This window comes from Schistocerca piceifrons, chromosome 1, assembly GCF_021461385.2.
Source record: "Schistocerca piceifrons isolate TAMUIC-IGC-003096 chromosome 1, iqSchPice1.1, whole genome shotgun sequence".
Taxonomy (NCBI): domain Eukaryota; kingdom Metazoa; phylum Arthropoda; class Insecta; order Orthoptera; family Acrididae; genus Schistocerca; species Schistocerca piceifrons.
In genome coordinates this window covers 1,059,409,962-1,059,430,884 of record NC_060138.1, presented here as the reverse complement: position 1 = coordinate 1,059,430,884, position 20,923 = coordinate 1,059,409,962, and the positions used below count along the sequence as shown (strand labels likewise).

At 44.2% G+C, this 20,923-nt stretch overlaps 1 protein-coding gene and 1 pseudogene across 1 annotated transcript in view; both read left to right on the top strand.

The window, feature by feature from the left end:
- The first annotated feature begins 8,494 nt into the window (after positions 1-8,494).
- LOC124726466 lies at positions 8,495-8,612 on the top strand (annotated as a pseudogene).
- Positions 8,613-16,356: 7,744 nt separating this feature from the next.
- LOC124796726 overlaps positions 16,357-20,923 on the top strand; it is a 1,132,495-nt gene continuing 1,127,928 nt past the window's right edge. The window contains exon 1 of the mRNA XM_047260718.1: positions 16,357-16,569. The gene's annotated coding sequence lies outside the window, so the exon portion shown is untranslated. The remainder of the gene's footprint in view (positions 16,570-20,923) is intronic.

Here is a 20,923-nt window from a genome sequence, read left to right as displayed (position 1 = left end):
GACACGGTGTCGCGGACGGGAAGCATTAGCTGGCGCACATCAAGAGCCCGTTTCGCCTGGTGACCGTGTCGAGAAGAAGGCGCGCCAACATCCAGCTTCTGCAACAGCGACGGCCGGCAATGAGTGACTGTCGCCACCTCCTCGACCGACGACTCCAAACCTTCAATCAACCAACAAGAGACGGGAAGCACGTAAAGTTTTAGAAGTGTATGGCAGACCTCAGCTTTTCAAACTGTTCAATTTGCCTCAAAAATTACAGCAACGTAGCATTAACCTTTGTTGCTCATTGTCCCAATTGCATAACCAAGCAGAGTCCCTTCCTTTTCCGGAATGAACCCGAGTGTCGTTGAAATTCAAACGCCAGCATTAAAGTAATATCATTCCATTTCACTGCTTTAATTTCAAAGTTCAGTTAAAGTATTCATAGCTGGCTACTATATTTAGATTACACAAGCACAAATTAAGAGTGCGAGTTTTGTTACCATATTTTAGCTTACCTGTGACTGCAGCTCAGCTTGGTACGTACTAAATTTTACTATTGTTAATTATTCAGAATCATTTAATTCAAGTTCAAAGTTAAATCTCTTATTCAATCTCATCATAGATGCATCGAACGAAAGAATTCAGAGTACAACATTTGAAGCCCCACCATTAACATACGAACTTATTCAAGTAGCTTTTGAAATGATTGTTGAGGCAGCCCAAGACTAACCTTATTTTATTGAATTTCGTAGTGCTTCAGAAACAAAGTTCACTATTAATTTCAGTCACTAAATTAACTTTCAATTTTCTGCTTTTATTATTTCTTTTGCTAAATTAAGTCAGAGTGTAGTGAAATTTATTACTTCTGACAGACATTCAGTTTTCACACAACACGTGTCAACCTTCAGTTGCCACGCTTTTAGTGCTAATTATATGTGCATTTATCTTTCATTTTCAGTTATTATACTAGTTGTCCATAGGACTGGCGACCGTAATTTTCCGCAAATCTCAAATATCTAATTAATGCCAATTAACTGTTTACGTAACGACCGCACATTTACTTTCTTTATTAATTTTACCCTTTTCTCAAAATAAATTTCCACCAATTTCATTTGCATTTTTCCTTTCATTTACATGTAACCCTTTCCTCCCTCTTTGCCGACAAATTAACTTCGGTGACGATTGCTTTTCCCAAATTTCCGTTAGGTACACGCGGTTTAATTTTTCACTGTCATTATGGTTGATAAGAGAGGGGGAGGTTACACTGTGATCGAGAGTCAGCAACGCTAAACACAAGACCATGAGCTGCTGACACTTTTTCCAGAAGTCTCTTACTAATATCGTAATAGAATCCTGATGGGTTTCTTTCCCTATTTCGCGCAATACGTTAGATTTATTTGTGTTCAGCATCAACTGCCAGACCTCGCTCCATTCGTTGATACTTCGGAGGCCCTCCTGTGTTTCGCAAGTTTTCTGGCTTTGTTACCTTTAAATGAACTACAGCCTCGTCCGCTAATATCTCACGGGACTTTTGACGCTAACCACTAAATCTTATGCAGAGTGTCCCAGGAGGAACAATCAATATTTAGGGATATCACAGAAACGAGCATTCGAAGCAAAAACATGTAGTAAAAATTGGCTCTAAAATGCAGACCTTAAGAGCTCTAAGTACTTTTTCATCTTCTCTACTGCAAAACACATGTCTTCTACTAAACAAGTGTTCACAGGTCTTAAGAAATGCATTTTAGAGCCCATTTTTACCGGTCTTCTTCCTGACATATCTCTGAATATCGACCATTCCTCCTTGTATACCCTGTATAATAAGTAAAGGTGCTATTCCACACTAATGGAGTACTCACGAAATTACTTTCACAACTGATGATTTCGTCCCGCTCAAAACAAATTTTTTTAATATTCACTGGCTTTCGGCACGTGCCCTTACATCTGTCTCAAGACCGTAATGTCAGTTTTGACGATAGGAATGTAAGGACAACACAACACCCAGTCCCCGAGCGGAGAAAATCTCCGTCCCGGCCAGAAATCGAACCCGGGCCCCTTTGGTTAGCAATCCGCTGACCGTGTTCTACAAGCTAGAAAGTCCTGAAGCCAGACATATTTTTGGTCCGATGTTCATATTCTGATTACTAAACGATAGTACGGTAGCTCGTGGTCGTGCGGTAGCGTTCTCGCTTCCCACGCCCGGGTTCCCGGGCTCGATTCCCGGCGGGGTCAGAGATTTTCTCTGCCTCGTGATGACTGGGTGTTGTGTGATGTCCTTAGGTTAGTTAGGTTTAAGTAGTTCTAAGTTCTAGGGGACTGATGACCATAGATGTTAACTCCCATAGTGCTCAGAGCCATTTGAACCATTTGATAGTGCGGTGCCGTATACCGAAGGCCTTTCGGACGATTAAGGAATACGGCATGGGGTGTAACCGTCTACGGCGCTCTGGAACTGAGTTCCACAAGATCTCTGTTCGCACAGTCCACGTTTACAGAGAAGATTATCGTCAGTTACAGATGCCCCAACCGTAAGTTGTAGTCAGTCAACAGTTCATTTAAACGTCTTAGAGCATTACACCCAATCCTTGAGGAGCAGAAAAACAAATCCCCCGCCTGTAAGAACTAGCTAAAAGCACGAGTAACTGGTGAACTACATTTAAAGCGCAGCTGTAACCACTATGCAACTTTCGATCTTTCTAGTTTCTAAAGTACTTCGAGAACTGAAAATGTTTCAATAACTCAGCCTTGGCCAAAATAAAATCTATTTTGTCTTTAGAGCCCAAACTAAATCTGCTTCTCAAACATGGAGACAGCTGAACACGTACTGGGGAAAAAAAGTTGCCGTGTTCGGAAAAAACAATATTCACGGAGATCCAGTTCAAGGAGGAGGTGCCTAAACGTCATCAGATCGTATCGCCAGGAGTCGGAGACGATCTACGATCTACCATACACACACAACAATACAAATAATTTCTTTTGCAAGGATTATTATTGCTTTGTCACTGTGCCGCACTTCATTAATCATATGATTTATAAACTGCCACCTTTGATTAACGGATCATTGATGCATCGAACGAAAGAATTCAGGGTACAACATTTGAAGCCCCACCATTAACATACGAACTTATGTATTTTATTCTCTGCGTGATGAGTGCCTCACGAAAGATATTTAACGCTAGAAAGAGAAATTGCAGCACAAGCTACAAGGTTTCTGTAAATCAGTGCTCTAGTGCTAACCCGGAACCCTGGACACGATACCCTAACCGACTTACAGGTTGCCTATCTAACAGTGTCCAGGGGCAACGAAAATTCGATTTCCGATATTTCGCGTAATTAATGACAGAATTTAAAAATTGAAAATGCTGTCATAACCCATTCATTAAAATGTATAACATTATATTAAAAGTTTAGCACAATACGACAATTATTATAGTTAGAAACCGTGTGTTTGTCTCGCGGTGTGGCCGCGTGGTTTGAGGCACCATGTCACACGGATTGCGCGGCCTCTCTCGCCGGAGGTTCGAGTCCTCCGTCGAGTATGGGTTGTGTGTCGTTCTTAGCATAGGTTAGTTGAAGTAGTTTGTAAGAATAGGGACCGGTGACCTCAGCGGTTTGGTCCCTTAGGAATTCACATACGTTTGAACATTTTTTTGTCTCGAGGTAACGTAACAGACGAAATGCGAATGTCTGGTCTTTGTTCATCCAGTATTTGAAAATACGAGCACTTAGCTACTTCCAAGAAACTTTACACATAATTTCAAATATTTTCGTAACTGCTTCTCGCTTACACACGCACCCCTTCCCAGACAACCCCTCCCTCTCACACCTCCTCCCCCTCTCCCCCCCCCCCCCCTGCAGATAAAATGATGCAAGGAAAATTCTTTATCGTTTACATATCCGCTGTTCATGCAGTAAAATTGCAGCTTCAGGCACGACGTTTCAATTTATTACTTCTTTACTATCAACTCTACTCGCATCCCCAACTCTATTCGCAACACAGTTCGCAGACAGTATCCACATATTCCACTGAATATATCTGGAAAATTATGCCATCGTACAACGAATATAAAGGTATAAACATTCAGATGCGTGAAAACCTAGCTTTTGCTTAAAACGGCGCGCAGTAAAACCTGAAAATCACGGATGACATTTTAATTTATTACTTCTTTACTGCTAATTCTGTACGTAAGACACTTTGCAGATATATCCACAGGCATCACTGAAGGCGCCAGCAAGAATATACCACTGTATGACACACAGTACAAGAGACTTGCCCTCACAAACATTTTTATGCGTGAAAAACTAATTTTTCCTTAAAACGCAGCACAAGTTATCTAGTTTATGTTCATCCCGTGTTTCATAATGAGAGCAGTCAGTGTATTCTAACAAACTTTGAGCACGATTTGAAACCTTTCCTAACATTTTTCTCTCTTACATACTTAAGTCAAATATTTAACACATTCACTCATTTTTAATCAGACGTTTCTAGCTGTTTTATACGTGTGAATTCGATTTTTTAAAATATGGGGAGTTTACTGGTTACCGCCAAGGTGCTGTTGCGGCCATTATCGATCAACCACCGAAACATTGTTCGGCTTGGCAGTGTAGTGTACTAGTTTCAGTTGACAAACTTTAAGAACTGGAATTTTATTCCTCATCCTTTCGGCCCCTGACGTGGTCATTACTAAAATCAAAAGTAGGCGAAACTTTTTCGTCTTCCGAGACATAGTTTATTGTAAGATTTGGCGTGTTTTTCTTTTTTAGCGTTATTTTTAATGACACATGCAACGGATCTCAATAATATTGTGATACGTATGTTTCGTGATCGTGGGAGTTCACACAACTTTTTACCTGTCCGAATCTACTGATGATCGTCTAACAAAGAAGTGAGTTCCAATATGAATAAAATGTCTTGGAATCATGGCTTTTTCATTCCAAAACACATAAAAAAACATTCCTATGCCACAGGTCCGACGTTCAGTAAACTCTCATATCCTATAGGTACTCGATTTTCCTTCCTTTTTAAAGATAAACGGGCAGTTTTCGCTAACAACAGGATGAACACTTTAAGATAACATATTCTATAACGTCTCTATTAGCCAGGAAACTTTGAATACCAGTACATCTCTCGTAAAGTTCGTAAACACTGAATGTGTAAACCTCGGGTGCAGAGCTCTCGGGGAAAGTACGCCACGAAAATGCACAGGACTGCTGTAGTGTCACATCAGATCCAAAATATTCATCCTTACTAATCCACTAAAACCACTGTGCACCAAAAGTTCAATATATTCTAGTTACTTCGACACTGTTGATTTTTCCAAGAGCAAATGGACCTGAGCCAAAGACTGGAACAGTTTCTTGTGCAGCAGCAAATCCTATGAAGCGCTTCGTAAATAAAAATTTAAAGTTTTGTCCCTGATTTCATGGTGGTTACTTTTTTAATTTGTATTGCTCACTGTTGAGCCAAAACGATGCCACCTGCTAAATAGTGTTGGTCGACATTTGCAGCGCAATACAGCAGCGCTTATGTGTGGCACGGATCGACAAGTCCTTGGTACGTCCCGGAGGTATGGGTCGCCACACGTCTGGTCACACAATTCCCATAAATTACGGGTCGCTGGATTGTGGGCGTGGAGCAGGTGCCCGACAGTGTCTCAGACGTATCCCATAAGGTTAAAATCAAGGAAATTTATTACTCAAGACACAAAAGTGAGTTCAGTATCACTGTAGCACGATTGTGGCCTTGGGACAGGGGCAGTTATCCTCTTGTAAGATGCCATCACTGTCGGGAAAGAGATCGAGCTAAGAAATGCTGATGGTTCGCAATAATGTTCACGTAGTCCACAGCTGTCATGGGGGCCTGCGATTACTAATGTGAATGTCATAGAAGCCTAGGTGACTTCCCCGTAGCGTAATACTGCCCGCGGCGGCTTTCGTCCCTGGCGTGGTACTTGTTTCGAGGAGCGGCGGTAAGCCTGGACGACGGCGTATCTGGACACGACCGTAGACCTTGTGATGTAAGGTACGTGATTCATCCGTCCTAGCGACAAGTTTCCTTTGATCCATGGTCCAATATCGACGATTCCGTTCCCATTGGAGACGTAATAGGCGATGTCGTTGGATCCACGTGAGAACAAGTGCGGGTCGTCTACTGTTTAACAATGTGCGCCGAACGGTATGCTCCGAAATACTGGTGACTGCACCAGCAGCGTCACATCTGCCACAGATCGCCACCTACCCTGATTTTCATGACGAACAAGTCTTTGGGCTCCACGTTCTGTGACGAGGCGTGTACGTCCAACACCTTGTCACCTCTCTTGGTTTCATCGTACTTCAACCATTTCCCACAGATGCTCGCGGCAACAGCATGCCGACAGCCGACCAGCTTCGCCGTTTCCTAGATGATCGTGCCTAGATGCCGGTTGATACGAATCAACAGAATATACAGGGTGATTATAATTAAAGTTAAACTTTCAAAGTGCTGTAGAAATAACACCACTGGTCAGAATGACGTCAAATTGGAAAGGAATATTATAGGAGAAGGGGGAAAATGTATGGAAGAAGAAAAAAAAATAGTGCGAAAATTGATCAATAGATGGCGTTGCATGTGTTAGAATATGTAAATGAAAACACCTGTCATGCGCACTATCCATTGAAGTTGGTATAAACACGATGGGTACACGGCTTTTACTCGATCGTCGTTAGTGTTTTGTGCAATAGTGTTTTTCGCCGTTACTGTGCGTCAGAGTTCTCATCGGTGTGTTCCTTCGTTCGGTGGACAACTGACTGCCTTCGTTTGTGTTCTCTGTCGACTTTGCTTATGTGTCATGTGTCTTCCACCGAACGCCTCCATCAGATTCTTATGTATTCCAACTGTTTTTAACATTCATATCTATCTGTTTTTATGTCTTCCTATACGATTTCTGTTATTCTATAGGCCGAAGAGCGGCATCTGTAAGCTACTTTTCCTCCTTTCGCGTCTGAGACGTTCGCCATGACTGTCTCAATGCAGGATCGCGCTCTGCTTGTAAAGCTGTATTACAAGAACGATGACTGTGCACACGTCGCTCTGCAGAAGTTCCGGACACTGAAGGGCTTGAAAAAAGGCGTTGGTCCGATGACTGCCGCGGGTCTGGAGAAAATGATTCGGAAATTCGAAAAGACGGATTCTTTTGGTGCGCAATCTTGTAGAGGAAGGAAACGAATTGATTAGACGTCAGTGGAAGCAGTGGGCAGAGGAGTGCAGCAGGAGACGAGTGGTGGTGTGCAAACGTGTAGTGAACGGACAATTGCCCGAACATTGGACGTACCCGCGAGCTCGGCGCTTAAAATCCTACGAAACATCCTTCTTTGCTATCTATTCAGAATTACCCATGTGCACAAGTTGCTTCCTGTTGACCTGTCAGAAAAAGAGACCTTTGCTTTAGAATTTCTTGCTCGCATGGAAACGGACAATGATTGGCCTTGGAAGATTTTGTAGATAGACGAAGCCCACTTCATCTGACAGGATATTCAGCACACAAAATCGTCGAATATGGGCAACGGAAAATCCACACGCAAATCAACCAATACCACTTCATCCTGAAAAGGTGCGGGTTTACGGCATCATTGATCATAGGGCCATATTTTTTCGAAGATACAGGTGCGTCGGGACCTATTACCTGTACCGTACCTTGTAAGCGCTGTGAGTGTCTTTTGCGCAACCACGTCATTCGAGCTCTCCAACGGCGTGGATGTGTGAATGGGATCATTTTTATGTAAGGCGGCGCACCTCCGCACATTGCAAACCCAGTTAAGCAGCTGCTGCAGCACCATTTCGGAAATGCTAGAGTAATCACTTCTGGCTGTGGGGCTATCTGAAAGATATTGCTTGAGTGTCCCGATTGCAAATTTAGTTGCATTGAAGGTACACATTGCGAAACACATTCTGAACGTGACCCCGGAAACACTTCGATCAGTTGTGGAATATGATGTTTCTCGATTTCAGCTTGTTGCAAGAAACGGTGAACAACGTGTTGAACATGTTTTGCGCCAGTCACACGGAAATTAATAATTCAATTTGATATTGATTAATGCTTTTTATGTGGTTTTTGGCCTCAGGACAATTAAAAACTGATGTAATTGATGCGTTTTATGCGGTTTTTGATCACAGGGCAATTAAAAACCGATTTTTCCCATCCGATGTGATATGACCTTGCCGTTAGTTACATAACTAACAGTATCGCACCTGTACACCCATGCACACTGAGTAGTACAGTTTGTTTAACGTCAAACGTACACCTTAGGCGTTGTTGTACGATTCATTTGTCATTTGTAGTCGACCACTATTAAGTGGTGTTCTTACAGCACCACCTATTGCTACATTTTGTAACTATTTATTTTTCTTATGCCATACGTTTTCCCCCTTCTCTGATAATATTCCGTTGCAATTTGACGTCATTCTGACAAATGGTGTTATTTTTGCAGCGATTTGAAAATTTAACTTCAATTATAATCACCCTGTGCTCTCCTTGGCAACGGCCTTGCCGCAGTGGATACACCGGTTCCCGTCAGATCACCGAAGTTAAGCGCTGTCGGGGGTGGCCGGCACTTGGATGGGTGACCATCCGAGCCGCCACGTACTGTTGCCATTTTTCGCGGTGCACTCAGCCTCGTGATGCAAATTGAGGAGCTACTCGACCGAACAGTAGCGGCTCCGGTCAAAGAAAACCATCGCAACGACCGGGAGAGCGGTGTGCTGACCACACGCCCCTCCTATCCGCATCCTCATCTGAGGATGACATGGCGGTCGGATGGTCCCGATGGGCCACCTGTGGCCTGAAGACGGAGTGCTTTTGTACTTTCCTTACTGGGTCACGAGCCCGCAAGGCTACCAGTTGCTCTTTACTCTCGCTGTCGGCAGTGATATATGTTTTGGTTTATCAGCGCAAACCATGTTTCTATTTTGAAATGAGCCCATTGATCTGCTCTCTAAGTTATTTGAACCAACTTTAATACTGATAAGTACAAATTGATATCTCATATGCAAGTAAACGCGTCCGTGTTGTGCTTGATGGTAGATCCGACGTGCGCAACAAACGTGACTCATTTTAAGATGTGCGGCACCTGTATCTCAGTGCCAGGGAGCGCTGTTCACGAGGTACTGCACGTCTGTCCTGTGTGAGCGAGTTCCGCTGGCAGGGACTGCAACGGCCGTGTTTAAATGGCCGCTCATTCTGTTCCCCGCCACGGACGGTTGGTCCGCTTCCTGCTCCCGCAGGTGCGCGGACGCTCTTCCTTTTCGAATGCGGTGTCACCTGCCTTGTGGGTGCGTTGAATGAACTAGTGGTGTTTCGCCAGCCCTTCTGTTTTATACTCCTGCTTTGGCAAAATTATTCTGCGGGAAGCAGTATGTTTTGTACTGATATGCACTACGATAACAGAATGCAGTTTAGACGAAAATGGTGCTAAAGTGCGGTAGTTCCTATCAACCTGTGTTTTCGCTGCAAAACCCACCTGTTCGCTGCAGTAGACGGAATGATTTTCAAACTAGGCCAGTCATGCAAGAAAATTCGCACAATTGCATACAGCTGGGGCAAAACAATTCATAGTTCCATATGAAAAAACGCGCCTGTCCAATTTCTTCTTTTCAGTTCGCCATGACTGTGCACCTCAAGTCACCATACTCCACAGACCTCGCATCATGTGACTTTTTCTTGTTTTTTAAATAAAAATTAAAATTGAATTGAAAAGATACCATTTCTATACCATCGATGACTTAAGGAATATTTTTCACAGACACAAGAGGACATTGCAAATGTATGTTTCGAAAACCACACGGCAAAGTAGAAAAACCGTTTACACAAGTCTGTGTGTAAAGAAGGCAAGTAACTTGAATGACACAAGGAGTAAATATCGGTAAGTTGAGTAAGAATATTATTTTTGTAAAAAAATCATTTACTAAACAGATTTCGAATGACAAAGACAACACTTTAGTTTAATTGTGTAGGTTTCGGCGACAAGAGTCAGCTGACATAAAAGTTTTCTGAGTATTTTACTGCGTCGTACTGTGAAACACTCTTCTGGAGAAACCAACGTTTCGGCCCGTGTCCTTCTTCTGGGTCTACTATACCATACTCAGAAAACTTTTATGTCAACTAACTCCTTAGTTCGTTCACATTAAGTACCTGCCCACTCGTTAAACTGAGATAAAAGTGAACTTAACTGATGTACATATCAAGTGTAACATATAGAAACACATAAATCACGTGTGGAACAAATATAAAGCCCCTCCCACTTTACGGGCTCGGAGACTTCAACGCTTAGGTGGAAAACGAACTTTGACCAATGACATAACTTTTCTGGGAACCTGGGTACAGTCTTCGAAGTATACAATTGCTAATGAGTTCAAATGGATTATTTAATGTTATTTTAATGTTCGGGTGGAAATTCGAGACGACGAATGTTTTCTGTTGTGCTGTAACCAACCAGTACGCAACTGAACATAACAGCCGAAACCAATCATGATTAGCTGAATCAGTTCACAACTGTTACAGGAACAAATAATGTTTGTAACTGTTACAGGCATGTGTAATGCTTTAACATTTCTTTTCGGACAAAGTGTCAACAACATTCATTCTACGTGAGGTACATTACTGTGCTATCCAGAAAATCCACAGGAAGACATTTGTCAGTGCAGTAATCCATCGACCTTTCATGAAAATCCGTCAGATCCTTTAACCCGTGATGGTCTATCTCAGCCATCCGACTGCCATTATGGCCAACTGACCATCGTGTGACATGTTTATTGCTTGGTGGACTTTCAAAAATTTTGTGTAGAGGTTTCACACGCTTTAACTAAAAAAAGCTTGACGTCAGTGAACCAGTGAGTCGCGTCGACGATTCCTATCCAGAATTCTTACTTGTAATTTGAAACCAGTGCCTTTATATCAACATAAAGTATTACCTTAGGGGTAAACTCCAACAAAAAATCAACGCCTCATAAAAACAGTTCTGTGGCCATTCAGATAAGACGATTCTACGCGCCTGGTAGGATAACGAGGAGTCGTTTACTGCACACTGTTTTCCAGGGATGTGACCATAACTATTGGTTTTTATTGCCAAAACTCAAGACGACTTGCACTAGCAGCTGAAGAAAATCGAACGGAACACTGCAGCAAATGGCACTGCAACACAATACGCAAGTCCACTTACTACTAATATTACGTTAGCAGCTGTCCAGGAGCTTCGTTGGATGTCGATACACCTTCCAGGGAATGTTAGTTTTAGATGACGTATCATCTGATTACTAGAATGTAAAGGGGCAGTGCCATGCTGGAAGAACATACCCAATCTTACAACAAAAGGAACCTCTTCCAGTGGTGGTGGAAGCTCATTCCCAAGAAATTGTAGATAACGAGGTCTTGTAACGCTACGGGGCAACACAACAGACCCAGTCAACTAATCGTCTACTTTATCACACCACAATGTCCGAAGGGACATTGCATCTTATGAGGGTAAGTCAAATGAAAACCTTAAATATTTTTAAATATTATTTATTGTGCAGAAGTGATACAAAGCTGTATCACTTTTCAACATAATCTTCCCCACGCTCAGTGCACGTCGTCCAGCGCTTACAAAGTGCATAAATTCCTATAGAAAAAAATTCTTTTGGTAGTCCGCGCAACCGCACATGCACCGCGTGGCGTACCTCTTCATTAGAACGGAACCTCTTTCCTCCCATTGCGTCTTTGAGTGGTCCAAACTTACGGAAATCACTTGCGGCAAGGTCTGATGAGTTTAGTGGATGAGGAAGACACTCAAAATGCAGGTCTGTAATTATTGCAACTGTTGTACAGGCAGTGTGGGGCCTTGCATTGTCATGTTGCAAAAGGACACCTGCTGAGAGCAATCCACGTCGCTTTGATTTGATTGCAGGCCGCAGATGATTTTTTAGATCTGTGTATGATGCATTGGTGACAGTGGTCCCTGTAGGCATGTAATGCTCCAAAATGAGGCCTTTTTGGTCCCAAAAGAGAGTCAGCATAACCTTGCCTGCTGACGGGTCTGCTCGCAACTTCTTTGGTTTTGGCTATGAAGAATGGCGCCATTCCTTGCTGTCTCTCTTCGTTTCCGGTTGGTGGAAGTGAACCCAGGTTTCGTTCCCAGTAACGATTCTTGCAAGGAAGCCATGACCTTCTCGTTCAAAGCGCCGAAGAAGTTCTTCACAAGCATCAACACGTCGTTCTCTCATTTCAGGAGTCAGCTGCCGTGGCACCCATCTTGCAGACACTTTGTGAAACTGGAGCACATCATGCACAATGTGGTGTGCTGACCTATGACTAATCTGTAAACATGCTGCAAAGTCATTCAGTGTCATCCGGCGATTTTCCTTCACTATGGCTTCAACTGGTGCAATGTTCTGGGGAGTCACAACTCGTTGTGCCTGACCTGGACGAGGAGCATCTTCCACTAAAGTCACACCATTTTCGAACTTCCTACTCCATTCGTAGACTTGCTGCAGTGACAAACATGCATCACCGTACTGAACCTTCATTCGTCGATGAATTTCAGTAGGTTTCACACCTTCACTACGCAAAAACCGAATAACAGAACGCTGTTCTTCCCTGGTGCAAGCCCTTCCAAACTTCACAGAATCTCTTCTGCGAATCTAGAGCTTCTGTGAAGTTTGGAAGGTAGCAGACGAGGTACTGGCAGAATTCAAGCTGTGAGCAAGGGTCGTGAGTCGTGCTTGGGTAGCTCAGATGGTAGAGCACTTTCCCGCGAAAGGCGAAAAGAGTTCGAGTCTCGGTCCGACACACAGTTTTAATCTGCCAGGAAGCTTCATATCAGCGCACACTCCGCTGCAGAGTGAAAACCTCATTCCGGATCGTCGACTGCTCTGCAGGCCCCAGCGTAGAAAACCACTACCTTCTTTGGTTTCGGCTCCTTAGGAAGAATCGGCTGCCATTCCACAACAGATATTCCAACACCTTATCGAAAGTGTCCTCAGCGGAGGTCAAGCCGCCATGAAGGCGAAGGATGAACACAGCCCATACAAATGTCCACTAATAAGCGTCCGGATACTTTTGATCAGATAGTGTATATCGCTGCCGATCTGCAAGCGTTGTTACATTCTTGGACGAGTCTTTTTTTTGTTTTAAATAGATGGCGAACGAGAGTGTTACGAATACCTACATAGTATATAGATGACACACTCACAAAACTGGTAACGTTGCAGAAAGCGCTAGACGACTACACTCTGCCTTCTGCTCGACTCAAGGAGCATGACTAATGTTTGATTCAGCCGTATTCCTTATTTCCTTCTCTTTCTCAAATTCGTTGCATAGAATTTGTGTGTCTATTTTTGTTTTATTTAGTTAACGGAAAACCTCCATCTATTAATCAACTGGCAAGAAGTTACCAACAGAGGAGACTTCTATGCAGAGTCCGTAGCTGTGCCACTCGACAAGAAGGTCGCTGGTTCGAGTCTTAGTCACAGACGTAACTTACTTCGTCAGTAACTGCATGGCAAAAAAGAATAGAGTGATTCGAAAAGTTCCTAATCACCAAACATTCTGTCAGAGACCCGAGTTAAATTCCAAACTTCTTTGAAATATCCCCTAGAGTGACGTTATGTGTATCATTATTAGTGGTAATCCAGTCTGCATCAGAAACACTTAAGTTTGGTTCTCTGTACTGAGTTACTCGAGAGGAGTATCGTAAGAGGTGACGTCATCTACAACATCTATACTCCGCAAGCCACCCAGATAGTTGCGCTGATGAAGAGTTGGTCGATATGTATCTCGCGTATGTAATAATGTAATTATCATTCTTGCCCTTCAACTCAGTGAAAAACCTGAAATGATGTAATCATCAAATCGTACAACACAAAGTAATGCAACTGTCCTCAGATGCAAACGCACTGTGAAGCGGTTGTCATTGCTACGGGAACAGCTCAGAGTAGCGTCGTGGTGCTGTTTTTCCACTGCATTCTGTGAACCCACACGCGAAGCGCGTATCAGCCGGCTATTCACCAGTAAACCTATCCATACTGCTGCGTGTCACCGTTAACGCGCAGCTAACACCACCGCATAAACATACCCGAGACAGAACATAGCCGTACTGAATGCAGGCTCAAGGGCGAAGAGTAAAGTGGGGCATAACCGTTGTCAACAGCGGCTACTGTGAGTGAGTGGAACAAGTTTGTTTCCAAACAAGACATCAAGCGCGTACCGTAGACAACTGCACTGTTGTCCAGCTATTCCCGGCAAAATACAAGTACGAAGATAAATGAGGGTAAAAAAATCAAACTAAATACAATTGCTCTGTAACGAGCCACCGGAGACCATCGGCTACTTCTAACAAAATACTAGAAAAATAATCCTGAATAACCTCCGAAATTTTGTTTGTGAATTTCGGGTACACCTAATAAGAGTTTTCCAATACAACTGATCAGATTTAAGAATGAATCAGTCATACTTAATGTTCTGGTTCAAATGGCTCTGAGCACTATGGGACTTAACATCTGAGGCCATCAGTCCCCTAGAACTTAGAACTACTTAAACCTAACTAACCTAAGGAAATCACACACACCCATGCCCGAGGCAGGATTCGAACCCGAGACCGTAGCAGCAGCGCGGTTCGTACTGAAGCGCCTAGAACTGAATGTTCTGGCTTATCAGTGTATATTATGACCACCGACATACTATCGATATAAATCCATCCAGGCCATAGCAGCGTCACACGCCGAGGAATGACTGCTAGTCAGACACAAGCACGGTGCATGTAGTATCAGCGAGCGTGCTGGCCGTGTGTGCAATCGGATTTTGAATGAGGGCAGATTGTGATAGCCCAGGCACTCGGCACGAGCATTTCGGAAACTGCACGGCTTGTCGAGTGTTCGAGGATTGCTGTGGTGAGTGTCTTCAAGACGTGGCGAAGCCAAAATGAAACCATGTACGGACATCGTGGGGTTGGGCAGCCAACCCTCATTACTGATGTTGGACGTCTCAGGCTGGGCAGACTGGTAAAACGGGACAGGCGACGAACTGTGGCAGCACTAACATCAGATTTCACCGCTGGGCAGAGTACAAGTGTGTCTGAACACACATTGCACCGAACGCTCTTAATGATGGACCACCACAGCCGACAATCCAGGCATGTGCTGGTATTAACACCAAGACATCGGCAACTAAGACTGAAATGGGCACGTGACCATCGGCACTGGGCGTTGGCGAAGTGGCAGATCGTTGCACGGGCTGATGAACCCCGATACCTTCTTCATCATGCAGATGGGAGGACGCGAATCCGTCATCTTCCAGGGTAACAACTCCTTGACACCTGTACTGTGGGACGGAGACAAGTTGGCGGCGGCTATATTACGCTCTGGGAAACATTCACGTGGGCACACATAGGTCAATGTAACTCGTGAAAGGCACCATGATGGCCAAGGAGTACCGTACACTGGTTGCAGACCATGTACACTCCTTCATGACGATCCTGTTTCCCGACGGCAGCGGCATTTTTCCACAAGATAATGCGCCATTTAATAAGGCCAGGAGTGTGATGGAGTAGTCCTAGGAGCACAGTGGCGAGTCTCAATTGATGTGCTGCCCCACCCCCCAAGTCGCTAGATCTAAAGGTGGTCATATTCTTCTGGCTGATCAGTCTATCCAATAAGAAAAGCTGATGTTCTGATGCTGAGAAAGTATACAGCAGTGTTTTTGTAACGGTAACTGCTGTACACTTCCTCAAGCGAAATGAAAATTTCCAAAGATGAACAAAACGCCGCGTTGCTGCTACGGTCGCAGGTTCGAATCCTGGCTCTGGCTTGGATGTGTGTGATGTCCTAAGGTCTAGAGGAGTGATGATCTCAGATGTTAAGTCCCATAGTGCTTAGAGCCATTTGAACCATTTGAACAAAACCTGTAGATGGCTTCCTAGTCATGAGAGCTAAACGTCGACTTTTGAAAATCGTGAAAGTCGCAGCATTGTCAGCGATCATACTGTCTACTGCGATGTTTACTTCCACTCGTTATTGCGCAGTTGTGTGATAGCTGAGTGATGGATAACCCGACGTGGTCAGTTTGCTGTTCACAGCCGCTGCGGCTCAGATATGATCGTCGCTTTGCGGTTTGCGAATTTACACCGCCGGTGTCCCTTCTGTTTCCTAAAGCTCCGGTCTAAACGGCTCGCCCACTCATCTGACAGGCAGAGGGACGGTTTTTTTTAGGGGGCCATTGTTTTCCGTCTTTGCGCTCTCGTGCCCCGCTGCGGAGCCCAGGGCCCGGTGCTGGAGGACGCTGGCGCCCCTAGCGGCGTTGCTCGGAAACCGAGTCGTCAACAAACGCTCGGCGGCGATGCCCGGGCAGTCTGGACGCGGCGGGCACGAGGTCGGCACGGACGCGACGCGAACGCCGGAGTAGGCCGCTTCTGACCCTGCAGCCCGCTGCACTGAGCAAAGTGCGCGTCGACGAGATCGCGGAAAAACAGTGCACTGGAAAAAATTGTGGTCCTCCGGTCTGCTTGCCGCTTTGTTTCGTTTCCATTTTGGATTTTATTGTTTGTGCCTTGTGAAGCAACTCTCACAGAAGAGATGGAGTATTGGTAAGTTCACGTCTATTCCCAACGGAAGAAGACCAATCGTACGCTTATTCCTTCTACACACTTCCTCCGGCTCCAACGAGGTCATTGGTGGATTCATTGTAGCCCTTACCGGCGAGAAACGTGTGTTTGTAAACACGGCCATTTGAATATAATAATGAGTAACTACTGAAACATTTTTCTTTCGATTATTCTTACAAACGTCCTGATAGATTGATGTATTGTCAGCCGCGGGATGGTATGACATAAAAATTTTATCAGTTGTTTACGTCGCAGTGTAAACTGACACTGCTGTTCCTAAGCACACAACACTTGCGTGAAGTAATGTTTAGTATGATAACATTTCATTGTATCGTGGGCTGCACCTTTTCTTGTTTTTGTTTTTTCTAAGGCATTGTGGTTTAGCATCACTGAGCTCATAATTTACGAGTTGCGCTATTTTAAGCACACAGATATCGCAATGAAACCGGACGTTGTTTGGTTGTGTTGAAACTAAGATTTGGAGTGCAAAGCTGTGTATCGCCACAATTAAATTGGAGCCGAAAAGGTAATTTATTTAATTTACTATCACAGTTACAATCAAGACTGAATTCACACACGTATCTGTGAAGTGCAAATTTGCAAGTAAGTAAAACTTAAGTTCCACCGTTACCTCAATTCTTGACTGTTTACACCATCACAGTACGGTCAGTCAGGACACTCGAGAGGTCATGATGGCGTCCATGCTATAAACTTAGTCGCTGATTACAGCAGGAGCACTGAAAGAATCCTTGAGCCAATTAGTCTGTCAAACACACTGGTTACAACGTATAAACACCCTACTGATAGCTTTCGGAACCATGCTGCGAACAGTTCCACACTGGTTACAACGGAAAAACACCCTACTGATAGCTTTCGTAACCATGCTGCGATCAGTTCATTGTCACCACTCGATGTCGAAGCGTGTGGGAACTACCTTACAAAACAAGGAAATATTTGATAAGACAATTTATTATAAAATGACTACTTTCTTTAAACTAGCGTCTCACTAGTAAATCTATACCGGGAATCACTGACGTTATCTCTTTTAAGTTGCAGAAATGTAGTTATTGCTTCCAGAAGCAGCTTACGTGCAGAAGTTTCCAGTACGAAATGAATCCAGTTACTCTGCTCATAGATGTGATTCCCTGTATGTGTACACAAGCAACTATCTCAGTATTTATAATCAATGAACAACTGTGAAGGATATAGCAGAGGATCTTTTTTTATTGTGTCACATTTTAAAGTTAATTCCCGTTCTATTCAAGAATTAATAGTAGAATCATGACTGCTTACGTGCGTCTGTTCAGTTTTTATTAGACTGAATTTCTCTTCACAGCTAAGTACAGTGTTTGGGAAGACCTGTGGATTCCACTCCGAAAACCGGTTTATGGAATTTCAAGTAGGTTTTCGCGAGGTATTTGGCGTCCTCCATCAAGCGTCTGCCAGTTCAGATTTGGCAGCATTTCTGTTCCACTCTCACGTGGGGCAGGCAGGCCGGTGACCGACCTTTCCTGTTGTATGCGCCCATAGTACTCCTTGTCAATCCGGCCTCTTGCGGACATAGCTCACAATCTAGTTATAAGCAGTCGAATTGCAGTGACACGAAGCCTGCCATATATAGTTACTTGCAGGTACTTGAATGACATAACTTGTCCAGTTGTGACTCGACATTCGTTTACTTATATGCTACTACATTTTTACATTGCTTGAAATGCACAGTTTAACTCCCTACGTAAGAACTAGTTGTCAGGATTTGCACCAGGCTTGTATTTTGTCCGTAACTCATCAGGTACGGCCAAAATTTAGTACGGAAAGGATGATTATATCAAACGCAATAACTTTGAGACTACAAAGGACACCGTCAGCTATGTTATTGATGCGTAATATAAATTTTAATGGTCCAGTCATAATTACTTGACACACTCTCGAATTTACTTCAACGTTTGAGATGACTCTTAATCTAGTTTTCAGTCCATTCATAAGCTTGTTTAATGTCAAAGTATTTTTCTTAGCATTAGTAGCTTCAGTATTGAACGGAAGGAGTAGAAGGTCGAAATAATGGATATACAGTAGTAAAGCACATCTGGGCTTTACGAGGTCAACATCTTGTTACCAGGCAGAATGTCAACTTGTTCTTGATAGAGCACTATGAACTCTTAATATATTCTAGCATTCTCCTGAAAATAAGATGTCAGTGGAACAGAGCAACAGTTCTGTGAATAATTTCTTCTGGTGTTATTGTACACCGGTATGACTTGCGCTCTTATCCATTCGTCAGGAACATTTCCTCGTACAGATAGGAACGGCGCTAATCCAATTACAGGTACAATAACGGTTCTTGGCATCTTGTAGCTTCCTTGAAGAACCTTGTAACAGCAACCACCGTACTTCCATACTCTGAAGAGCTAAAAAATTACGCCACCTGTTTGAGTGTTCGCCCAACTTTGGAACACAATATACAGCAACAATTTTACTTGGTATGGATTAGGCAAGTTCTTAATAGGTTTCAGGAGGTATGCAGCAGCAAATGTCTACACACGAGTCACAAAATTCCCGCAAATTGAGACCGGTGGTTTTGTGGGAGCAAAGCTGGTGCCCTATAGCATCCGGGATGAGTTCCATTGCTTTCAGATCAGATGAATTTGGTAGACAAGAGTTCAACGTCGGTTCAGTATTGTGCTTGTGAAACCACTGTGACGCGATTCTGGCTCAGTGACAAGAAAAGTTATCTTTCTGGAAGATACTATCATCGTCAGGGAATACATCAAGCATGTAGGAATGCAGATAGTCTGCAATAATGTTCATGTAGTGCACAGCAGTCACGGTGCTTTCGATTACTACCACAGGCCCCACGGAAGCGCAGTCAAGCGCCCCCATAGCATGTAACTGGCACCACCATCATGCAACCTCGGCGTCGTGTGTGTTTCGAGCAGCCGTTCGCCTGGGTTACAACATGTCCGGACACAATCATCGACCTGCCCCATCCGACAAGGCGATACGTTTCCAGTGCTCCACCAATCAACCTTATAATCTCAGGCCCACTGCAGTCGTAATTGACGATGTCATTGGGTAGAATGGGAACACGAAGCGGTCGCTTGCAGCGGAGTCCCATGTACACAAGACGGAGTGCTTCCAAACATTTGTGCCTGCACCAACATAGTTGTCTGTCGTCATATCTGTCACAGATCGGTTCCTATCTTGGTGCCGGCCGCGGTGGTCTAGCGGTTCTAGGCGCTCAGTCCGGAACCGCGCGACTGCTACGGTCGCAGGTTCGAATCCTGCCTCGAGCATGGATGTGTGTGATGTCCTTAGGTTAGTTAGGTTTAAATAGTTCTAAGTTCTAGGGGACTGATGACTACAGATGTTAAGTCCCATAGTGCTCAGAACCATTTTAACCTATCTCGGTACACAGAGCGGGCTTCTACGTTCTGTGATGAGGCGTCGTGTTTTCACCGTTCTTCCGCTACTTCCGATAGTAGCAGGTAACAGGAGAACAGTCAGCCAACTCCGTCTCTTCCTACATGCTCGTTCCTAGATGATGAGTCATTACAACCTAGCCTTTGTCAAGGTCGCTTGTGTCAGTGGATTTCCCCCATTTGTGGTCCGTGTAGTCGCCAGAATGATTCTCCATTGATCTCCCTTCCGCTTACGTACCTCCCGTGTGGTGTCAACGAGCTTGCAAAGCGACCAGGTGGCATTCATTCATTCTTGCAGTCGGCGCTGACGATAATTATTTTGGCTCAACAGTGAATATATACTATTTGATCAAAAGTGGACACATGGCTGGAAATGACTTACAAGTTCGTGGCGCCCTCCGTCGGTAATGCTGGAATTCAATATGGTGTTGGCCCACCCTTAGCCTTGATGACAGCTTCCACTCTCGCAGTCATGCATCAATCAGGCCCTGGAAGGTTTCTTGGGGAGTGGCGGCCTATTCTTCACGGAGTGCTGCACTGAGGAGAGGTATCGATGTCGGTCGGTGAGGCCTGGCACGAAGTCGGCGTTCCAAAACATCCCAGAGGTGTTCTATAGGATTCAGGTCAGGACTCTGTGCAGGCTAGTCCATTACAGGGATGTTACTGTCGTGTAACCACTCAGCCAGAGGCCGTGCCTTATGAACAGGTGCTCGATCGTGTTGAAAGATGCAATCAGCATCCCCGAATTTCTCTTCAACAGTGGGAAGCAAAAACGTGCTTAAAACATCAATGTAGGCCTGTGCTTTGATACTGCCACGCAAAACAACAAGGGGCACAAGCCACCTCCACAAAAAACGCGACCACACCATAACATCACAGCCTCCGAATTTTACTGTTGGCACTACACACGCTGGCAGATG